The sequence below is a fragment of the Arvicanthis niloticus genome, chromosome 6 (genome assembly GCF_011762505.2).
Source record: "Arvicanthis niloticus isolate mArvNil1 chromosome 6, mArvNil1.pat.X, whole genome shotgun sequence".
Classification (NCBI taxonomy): Eukaryota; Metazoa; Chordata; class Mammalia; order Rodentia; family Muridae; genus Arvicanthis; species Arvicanthis niloticus.
The window spans coordinates 79,437,932-79,448,872 of NC_047663.1; positions in this window are offsets into that span (position 1 = coordinate 79,437,932).

Below are 10,941 nucleotides of genomic sequence, written 5' to 3' on the forward strand. Positions count from 1 at the left end.
GGGAGGTTTGGGTAGAATGAAGTGTTTGGTTGGAATCCCTGCTTAGCCCTTGCATAAGTTAAAAACCCTGATTCTTCCCCCAATCACTGTCAGCAAGAAAAACTTCTGAGCTAACATGTCATCTCTCCTTATCTCCATTACCTACCCACCAATGCTTGCCCAGGGGCTCAGCTTTTTCACCTTATGTGTTCACAATCCCAGCTCCTAACATACACGTCATCATTCTGCGCTCAAGAAAACCAATAAAATCCCCTTGCTTTTAGCCCAGGAGTGTGACTTCCCTAACCTCTACCTGTGAGATCAGTGAACTCTCCCGGGGACTGCCTCTTAATAAACCTGCCTTTATAGTTTTGATTTGGCTTCAATCGGTACATATTGTCAGTGGAGAAACATGTTAAGACTTATGTAAGATGTTATGTTCTAGGTAATTGTTACTTGGCTAGCTGTTACTAGGAAAGTTTCTCATGCCAAGATTGATTACATATTCTGCTATGTTTTGTGCACTTGAAAACCAATCACAATAAAGGTCAGTAGAACTATTTTGTGTAGTTACCCACAATAAACTTGGACCTCAGCCAATCACCCATCAGCACTTCCTATACATGTGTATAAGTTTTTATGGTATAAGCTTCCCCTGGGACAGACCCCAACATAAGAGATACGATACCTGCACCAATATAAGAAACTATTTGGAATAAGTTTTCCATTTTGAGTAGAGGTCCAGTAAAGTTTAAGTTCCCGAGACCGCTCCAAAAGCTGGCATCCTACTTGGAGGAAAGAGACATGTATGTGGGTAACTGACTTCCTGGTTGGCAAGTTGAGACATGAATATTAGACAAGTCCTACTCTGGTAGACAAGTTAGGACATGCATATTAGACAAAGCGAGTCCCTTGCTATAGTTTAATACCCCAATCAGTGGGAGCTGGATAAATGTACAACAAAGACATGTTCCTAAGGAAATCCTTTATCCCTAAATCCTTATTGGCGAAATAACTTGGCACAGATGTTTGTAGAGTTGGAGTTTTAAGATCCTGTAGGATCTTAACTCAGGATCATGGTTCAGTTTCCGAATCTGGATCATGGCCCTGGTCGACTAGTCCTTGGGTATATGCTCAATAAACTATCCCTGTCTTACTGAGATTGGTGTCCGTGTGGTTTGTGATTGTGGGTTCAATTCCTGGACCCCAACAAAACCTATTAGAAAAGAAGAGAGAAATTATGTCACTATATTGTAACCTAAAAGGATTTTTTTAAAATAAGGCATAGAGTGATAAAGAACGGCATCTACTAACCTCTGCTCTTCACAGGTGAACACACAGGCGAGCATGCCTGCACACATACACCTACAGCACACATAAAGAAATAAAAAATAATACAGATAGATAGATAGATAGATAGATAGATAGATAGATAGATAGATAGATAGATAGATAGATCTGCTGTCCAAGAGAATAATAGAGTTGGTGAAACAGTGTGTTTAACTGACAATGTTAGGGTTTTCTTACCTCTAACATACTGTTCTCGAGAGTAAACAGGAGATTAAAGACGTGTAATATTATGAAGAACCACACGGAGCACCAAGCTTTAGTTCTCAGTCTAGAGTAGCAATACCTCGCACAGCTCCATAGTCACCTAATGCTCTTGTCCAGTAACCTTCCATTTTTAGTGCGAGCAACCAGACTGATTTGCATTAAAAACACAAAATGTGACCACTTCTGGAAGTCTGGGAATGACATTTAAAATGTCTCTTTGTCTTACTCCCACACCAGTCCCTGCCATGTAATGCTTTCTCGATAGGTCTGTATTTAATGAGGAAAATTCAAATGCCAATCACTCAGCCCTTAGTTCAAACCCAGTATGAATGTCACTGGCAATAGTCTCAGCACACAGCTGCAGCCTGATCGTTCTTTGTAGACTCCTGCATGATATTAAGTCCCTTTCCTTGGTCTTCCTTCACACATTAATATTTTCATCGTTATTTTTAATAATAATTTTAGAATGTGTTTAGGATGGTGAGTTTATTTGTCATATTCATGCATATATAGCATTCACTTTGCTCATATTTGCCCCATCACCTTCCTTTGTCCAACTTCTTCTCTCCAAATACTTACTTCTCCCCCTCCAAAAAAATATATTTTTTTCAAATGCATGCATGAATAAAGGCTCTTAAAGAACCTAATTATAAAGTTAGTAAAGATGAGACAAAGGTATCTGAAATAGTCATCTTGCAAATTCTCAGTTTTACTAGCCTGATAACTATGTTGTTTCAGAGCCTTTAAGAAGCATCCACACTGATAATGCCACAGCCCCTTAAAAATGTTTCTATACAAGTTTAAGCATCAATGACAAAAAATTACTAGAACATCCTCATCCTATTTTGATATTCTTGAATTTGGAAGTATATGTACTTGGACATGTATGTATATATGTATACTTTGCAATGTTCTGCATTGAAAACTTACTTCAGTCAATTCTAAGGAAAATATGTTATTTTCAAACAGAACTAGTCCATGGATTATTTAATGGGGCATATGTGTTTGCCTACCTGACATCTGACCAGTATTGAATGAGCTATGTAAATAATTCTCCCATAGGTGCCTGAAATGTCCACCAATTTGACATTCATTTCTTTAGAATTCACAGTTACTGTTCTAAAAATTCATATATTGCCATTGAGGTGTATGGCAGATTGTGTGGTTTCTAAAAAATAAGCACTGACATATTCATGGGTCTCACATTCTGTTCCAGAGTCTTGACACTCACATAAAGAAGTGTAGCCGCGTTTCCCTCCCTCTGAACTAGGCTGTGGCTAACAGCCGCATCAATAGAGAACAGAGGAGAATATATGCTATATTCAAGACTAGTTCACAAAGCATCAACCCTGGTCACATCAGTCTGACCAGGCCAATATAAGGTGAGGAAGCCAAACAGCCATGTTGAAAGATCACAGGTAAGCACTCTATTCAATGTGGAGTTTCCACAGAAAGCCAGAATCAAGGACATGTAACATAAGTGAGTGGGCGAGCCTTTGGAGAACTGTAACAGTGCCAATTAAAGAGGAGGTCATGAATTTGAGAGGGAGTGGGGCAGATGTGGAAGGAGTTAGAAAGGGGAAGGAGAGATGGAAATTTTGTAATGCCTTACTCATGTATAAAATTCTTAAAAAATGATTAACTAAAAAAATTTAAATAGAAGGGAAAATTAAAATCAAAACAAAAAGAGATTAGTGTTTGTGTCAGTAGAGTACTAACACATGGATCCTCCCTTGAGAGCAGCAGGAAGATCAGGTGTAGGGACAGCAGAGAAGAGAAATTGGCGGTGGGGGTGGCAATCTCTAGGTGTCAGAGACCTGGGATGGGGCAGATATCCCAGGGTTTCTATATGGAGATTCTAGCTAAGACTTCTAGCAGTGGGAGATATGCATCCTGAGGTGGCCACTTCCTGTAGCCAGGCAGGACCTCCAGTTGAGGGTTAAGGACAGCAACCCACCCACATAACCTTCAACCCAAAATATGTCCTGTCTACAAGATGTGCAGGGACACAGATAGAGCAGATATGGGAGGAATGGCCAATTAATGATTGGCCCAAACTGAGACCCATCTCATGGACAAGAACCAATCAATCCCTGACACTATTAATGATACTCGGTCATTATGCCTGCAGACGGGAATCAAACATAACTATCCTCTGCGAGGCTCTACCCAACAGCCACTGGAAAGAGATGCAGAAATCCACAGCTAAATATCCAGGAGTCTTATGGAAGAGTTGGGGGAAGGATTGAAATGTTCAAAAAGAACAGGCACTCCACCAGAAGACCAACAGAGTCGACTAACCTGGACCCTTGGGGCCTCCCAGAGACTGAACCACCAACCAAAAAGCAAACACAGGATGGACCTAGCCCCCTGCATATATGTAGCAGATGTACAGCTTGGTCTTCATGCAAATCCCCAATAACAGGAGTGGAACTGTCCCAGAATCTGTTGCCTTCTTGTGTATTACAGTCCCCTAACTGAGCCTTATCTGGCCTAAGTGACAGAAGGTGTTCTTAGTCCTCCAGTGACTTGATGTGCAGGTGGAATGGTGTGTGTTTGTGTGTGGGGGGGGGGGGGGGAGGGACTCTCCCTTCTCAGAGAAGAAATGGGAAGGGAATGAGGAATGATCTGCATGAGAGGGTACTGGGAAGACAGGGGGCTGATATTAGGATGAAAAGTGAATAAATAAATACAATTTTTAAAAAAGAATCATATTACTGAAGGTGATGCTGTTTAAGGAAGTGACATTATCAAGAAAGACTAAATAAGACTGTAAAACAAATATACAAATCATGAAACAAATACCAAAGTAACATCACAGAAATGGAAAGATTTTATTTCTACATTACATTTGCAACGATAAAACATTAGGGGCTACATGTTGTTTTTATATGGGCTCTTAACATGCTTATTGTAGTCTTTACACTGTGGGAGACATTGATAGAAGAGTGGTATACATCATTTTGCCCACATTGGTAGGTCCTTGTCTTCATCTTTAAGGACAAGCTTCTCTTCTGCATCTCCTCCCATGTTTCTTGCTCTTTTCTACCCTCCTTCTCCCAGCATTCCCCTTGCTTCCTGTCCACACTTTTTGAATTATTCCCACACGACTTCAGTGACAGCTTGCGTGTTAACAATTCCCGAGCTCTCCATCACAGTCGTCATGCCTTTCCTAAACTCTTCCTGCACATATGCGTCCTGCTACCATCTGGGTAGTTCCTTTGTAGGCACTTGAACGGATGAATAATATAATTCTCAGCCATGTCTGTTTAGTTTCTTGTTTGAAATTTAATTCCATTTTATTCTATAAAAAGAAGTAGAGAAGATCTTTGCTTACAAATCTAATGGGCATCATTCCTTCTGTTGAGGGTTAAGTGGGCAAAACAAAATAGAATCTGGGGAAGAGAGAGAAAGGACTAAAGGAAGAAAGGGAAGAAGAAAGGGATTGAGGAGGGAAGGAGAGGGCAGAAAGGAATCGAGAGGGATGGAGAGACTAAGAGGACTGCAGAGATGGCTCAGCACATAAGAGCTCTTGCTTCTCGTTGACAGGACCTGAGGTTCCCAGCACCCACATTAGGTGATACACAGCTGCTTGTGAAAGGGTTAAAAATTTTTAAACCTTCCACAGATGGAGTCAAGAGTGCAGATCAGCTTGTTCTGCGTTCTGGGTCCTAGGAAACTAGCTATCCACAAGACAAAATAAATGATAGATTGAATAGAGTTCAGAGCTGGGAGTTCAAGATAGCCTGACCAAGTGCTATGGGTACCAGGAACTAAAAACTGACCATAAGATAGATTGAATAGGGTTTGAGCTGAGAGTTCAAGTTAGCGTTCTTGTGTACCCTGGATACCAGGAGAGTTTGAGTTGGGAGTTCTCAGTGTGCCCATGCATCCTGGATACCAGGAACAAAACGAACCACAAGACAAATTGAATAGTGTTTGATATTTCCCCCTCGTTTCCCTGGGTTGCGGTTCTTACTATAAAAACTCTATCTTTTCCCTAAGTGGGGGTCGTACTTCACTGCTTGCCTCTGCGTAGGACAGGCTGGAAGTGCGACCTCAATGCGTTGATTGAAATATACCTTTTGCTTTTACATCAAGTTTGGTGTCTGCAGTTATTGGGGTGGCCGTGAATTCCCAAGAGCAGGGAGGGAGTTCCTCTCTGCCTGCCGGGCCTTACACTTGTAACTCCAGCTCCAGGAGATCCATCTGATGGTCTCTGCTGCCACCTATACTCACCTAAGCACAGAGAGAGGAAAGGGGGATGGGCAAAGTCTGTATTCTTAGAACATTGATCAAGTCTTGCCCTTAAACATATAAGCTCCTTGTTATTGGCTCTGGACTCGTCTTACAGCAGACACTCCTTGTTTCTCCAGTTCTCAGACCTTAAGATATAGATTGAGGCCCTGTCTCCTTTCTCATTTCTCCAGCCTGCAGATAGGAAACATTCTAGACAATGTGACCACTATTTCTCTTGAGAGTCCTGACAAACATAGATTTGTAATTATAAAGAAAAAAAAATGTGCACTTGCAGATTACCCTGTATGGAAAAAAAATAATCCTGATGATTTCACACAATAAAAATCCATATAATAAACTCATGTGTTGCAAGATGTGAAAAAATTACAAAGATCAATCGCATATCTTTATATGACTAAATTATGACTAAATATGACTATTGCTTTATATACAGCAAGTAATCCAAAAGGAAATTAAGAAACTAATTATATTTACAGTAGTATCTGACTGAGCAAAATGGGAGCCGGAGAGATAGCTCAGTGGTTAGAGAGTACATGCTGCTCTTGCAGAGGAAGGAAGTTTTGTTGCCAGCACCCATGTCAAATGGTTCATAGTGGCCTATGACTCTAGCTCCGTGGGATTCAATACCCGGTTTTGGCATCCCTGGGCACTGCACTCAGGTAATGTGCAATCACACAAATAAAAAAAATACAAATTTTTTATTTATTTTTTAATGAGAAATTAATTTTTATTGAAAGTATTTTTTATACAATATATTTTTATTATGGTTTCCCATTACTGTACTCCTCCCAGCTCCCCCCCCCCAACTTTTCCTCCAATCAGGATGAGACACATTTCTTTTTTTTTTTTTTTTTATATTTTATTTACATTTCAGATGCCATCCCCTTTCCCCATTTCCCCTCCCTAGAAAACCCCTATCCCATGTCCCCTTTTCCTTTTTGCTTTTATACAGTTTTTTTAAGTGTTAGTCAAAGGCTTTATACGTTTGGTAATGCTCAATCAGCACCAATATTTTATAATGTATATGCATACAAAATGTGTGTGTAAGTGTGTCACTAATAATGAAAAGTAGAAGAATATAATGTGAATGCAGGATGTGGTGCAGTGTGCAACAGGATTTCAAGAGAATGAAATACTGGAACACAGTCTTTAGAAGCAACCCTGCAAACGTTATTCTAAATGAATCAATCCACTAACAAAGGACTTCATGTTATTCGAGCCCATTTATACTAATGTGCAGAACAGACAAGCATACGGAGTCACACGATAGATTGTTGGTAGCCTCCGTCTATGGATCTGGGGGTAAGTAATAGAGAAACTCATGGATATTGGGTTTCTCTGAATGGTGAGAGGTGCTCCAAACTGAGCCTATGGTAAGAGTTTCACAGTTCTGAGAATACGGTAAAATTCACTGAATTGGACAATTAGATAAGTGAATTTTATACTATATCAATAGAATTCTTTGTAAAAGATGATTTGAAAGTGCTGGCTGACAGGAGCCTGATATGGCTGTCTCCTGAGAGGCTCTGCCAGAGCCTGACAAATACAGAGGCAGATGCTCAGATCCAGCCATTGGAGTGAGCTCAGGGTCCCCAATGGAGGAGCTAGAGAAAGGACTGAAGTAGCTAAGGAGGTTTACAACCCTGTTGGGGGAGCAACAGTGTCAACTGGCCAGACCCCAATGGAACCCCTAGAGACTGGATCACCAATGAAAGAGTACACAAGAAGGGACCCATGGCTCTGGCCAAGTATGTGGCAGAGGATAGCCTTGTTGGACATCAGTGAGAGGAGTGGCCCCTGGTTCTGTGTAGGTTCGACGCCCCAGTGTAGGGGAATGCCAGGGCAGGAAGGCAGGAGTGAGTGGGTGGGTGATGGAGCACCCTCATAGAGGAAGGGGGAGAGGGGATGGAATGGGGGGTTTCCAGAGGGGAGACCTAGAAAGGAGAGATATATATGGTCATGTATAAAAAGCACATTCAAGTGAGGGAAAGCAAAGCCACAAAGACTCACGTGTCCATAGACTCATTAAATTTTCTTCCATTTTGACCTCAATCTCAAGAGAGAAGACAGCAAGCAGCTCTGCCTTGGGCACGGTCTTTCCTACAACATTTTTTCTTCTTTTTTTTTTTTCCTCTTTTTTAATTTCTTGTTGATTTTAGTATTTGATTTCGTATCAAGGTGGGATTTAAGGATAAAATGGTGCCTGGGCTGGCTATGTAGTCCAGGTTAGACTCATGCTTTCAATCCTCCTGCCTCAGATAGGATTACAGGTTTCTACCCCTTCTCTTGGCACATGTGTACATACCTTTCTATAGATTACCTCATCTTGGGAGAAAGATGACTCAAGTAATACTGGCTATGTAAATGTCTTCTTTTTTAAAAAAGATATGCAGTGAGCTGGGCTTCAGAGACAGCTCAGTGCTTAAGAACACTTGCTGGTCTTACAGAATACCTGAGTTCAGGCCCCAGCACCCACATCAGGTAACTCACAACTGCCTGTACCTCCAGTTCCAGGGAATCTAACACCCTCTTCCAGGCTCCATGTACACCTCCACACACAGGTGCATACCTATACACACACACACACACACACACACACACACACACACACACACACCACACCACACCACACACACACAGAAAATATTTTTTTAAAAAAACCTACAAATTTACAGTGAACCAGCTTATATAAAACATCCTTTCATTTATTCAATGAATCAAGATTAAGAATGTATGAAAAATAAAGTGTAATCAATAGCTGATTAGAGGAATGTTTTGAGTTCAAATACTAAGAAGTTTTGTCACTTGATACAAGAAAAAAATAGTTTGAATTGAGGGCAGACAAATTTTTGGGTGTTCATGCAGGCTTATATAAACTTCATTTTCTTTACATAACTTACTATAGTCACAATGCCACATGTTAAATTCCCAGAATAGTAGAATGTGGTTGCCACAGGCTAGAGTGTGTGGGAAATTGGGAGATGTTGATCACAGGATCCAAACTTTCAGTTATCAAATGAAAACCATAACATTTTTGTGCCTTAGGTGAAGCAGGAATCAAAGCAGTCTGCTCCTGATGAACTGCAAGGTTGTGAAAGACAGAACTGACACTCTGTGCTCCAAAATGAATGCTGTATTTGTTTTGACCCACAAAAGATGGCCTTATGAATTTCCCTGTTTGAAAATGAAGTTTAAATCAGCAGCAATAATCTGACCCCAAAGAGGTTCTTATCACACTTGTCACCAGGAATTACATAACAAGGGCTATTCCTTCTTTAAATGCTTTGTGTTAAAAAGCTGTGTGCTAGGAAGTACCTGCATTAACTAGTCCTTGATATCTTACCATGAAATGGCTATCTAAAAATAGTGATGACTCAAAGGTTGGGTTTAATTTAATTAAAAAAAAAAAAATTTCCTGGAGAGATGGTTCAGAGGTAAAGAGCCCTGGCTGCTCTTCCAGAGGTCCTGAGTTCAATTCCCAGCAACCACATGGTAGCTCACAACCATCTGTAATGGGGATCCAATACCCTGCTCTGGTGTGTCTGAAGACAGCTATAATGTAGTCATATAGATAAAATAATTAAATCTTAAAAAAAGAAAGTCCAGTTTTAAAAAAAGGACACACACACACCACACACACACACACACACACACACACACAGAGAGAGAGAGAGAGAGAGAGAGAGGCACTATTCATCCATGAAAGACTTTGATTTGTAACAACCTGGATGGAAATGGAGGTCATTATGCTAAGTGGCATAAACCAGGCACAGAAAAGTGAATGCTAGCTATCTTGTTTCCATGAAGAGTCTTTTAAAAAAGACATTAATTTTATAGAATGTAAAAGTAGAGTGGTGGTTTAAACAGGCTGGAGGAGACTGCCCTTATATAGGAAAGTGAATCAAGACACTCACCAAGGATTAACTGTGTCTTGCAAAGTTCATTCACCTATGTCTTTCTATCCAGAACTCCCAGAATACGGTACACATTTTTAGGGCATGCATTTTCTAGGACTGTCATAACTAAATCTAAAATCCTTTAGGCCAGGTGGCTTAGACAATGGTTTATCTCTGGAGGCTGAAAGGTGAAAGAAAGGGTTCAGTATGCTTGTTTCTTCCATGATCTGTCTGTAGCTAACACATGTCTTTATGTGGTCTCTGTGGACCCTCCCTCTCTTTCTTCTTTTAAAGATTTATTTATTTATTTATTTATTTATTTATTTATTTATTTATTCATTGTATATTGGTGCTTTGCCTTGCATGTACATCTGTGGATCTTGTCCCTGAAGTGTCAGATCCCCTGGAACTTGAGTTACAGTTTATATTAACCTTCTTCTTAGTGCTGGGAATCAAACCCAGGTCCTTTGGAAGAGCAGATGGCACTCTTAACTACTGAGTCATCTCTTCAGAACCCCATCTTTTTGAAGTAGGGTTTTAGGTAATTCAACTTTCATATAGTTATAGAGACAAGGATGATCTTTGACTACCCATCCTCCAGCCTCCACTGGGTCTGTTTCATAGGTCTGCACAAGATGCCTGGTTTACATGGACTTGGAATCACACATGCATGATAGAAAATTGCTATCCCAACTGAGCTTTTTTTCTTAGAAGGACATCATTCCTAGTGCATTAAGACCTGAACTTACAATTAACTTTGTATACATAAAGATGCTGCTCTCAAAGTCCTTCACATTAGAGAATAAGACTTCAACATATAAATTCTAAAGTCCACAATTCTGACCTTAACACATTGAAATTCATATTTGCTGGGGAAGAAGACAGATGAGAGAAGTGAAATGACTTTTTCAGGGTCACTTGGCTCTTGAATTACAAATTGAGACTAACATTCAAAAAATTTTTTTTACAGTTCTATTTCTTCCCATTACATGATTAACAACCCTTCTGGAATTGCTTCCTCTGCAACTTGTACTTATGAGATAATTTCAACTTTATGAACAAAGAAATGTCACTTATCCACATAGGAAATCTGTGTTCAAAATCATGACTTGGTAATTTTTTTAATATGTATTTTATTTGTATGAGTACACTGTAGCTACCTTCAGACACACCAGAAGAGGGCATCGGATCTCATTACAGATGGTTGTGATCCACCATATGCATGCACAGTGATTCTTTATCTACTTATCAT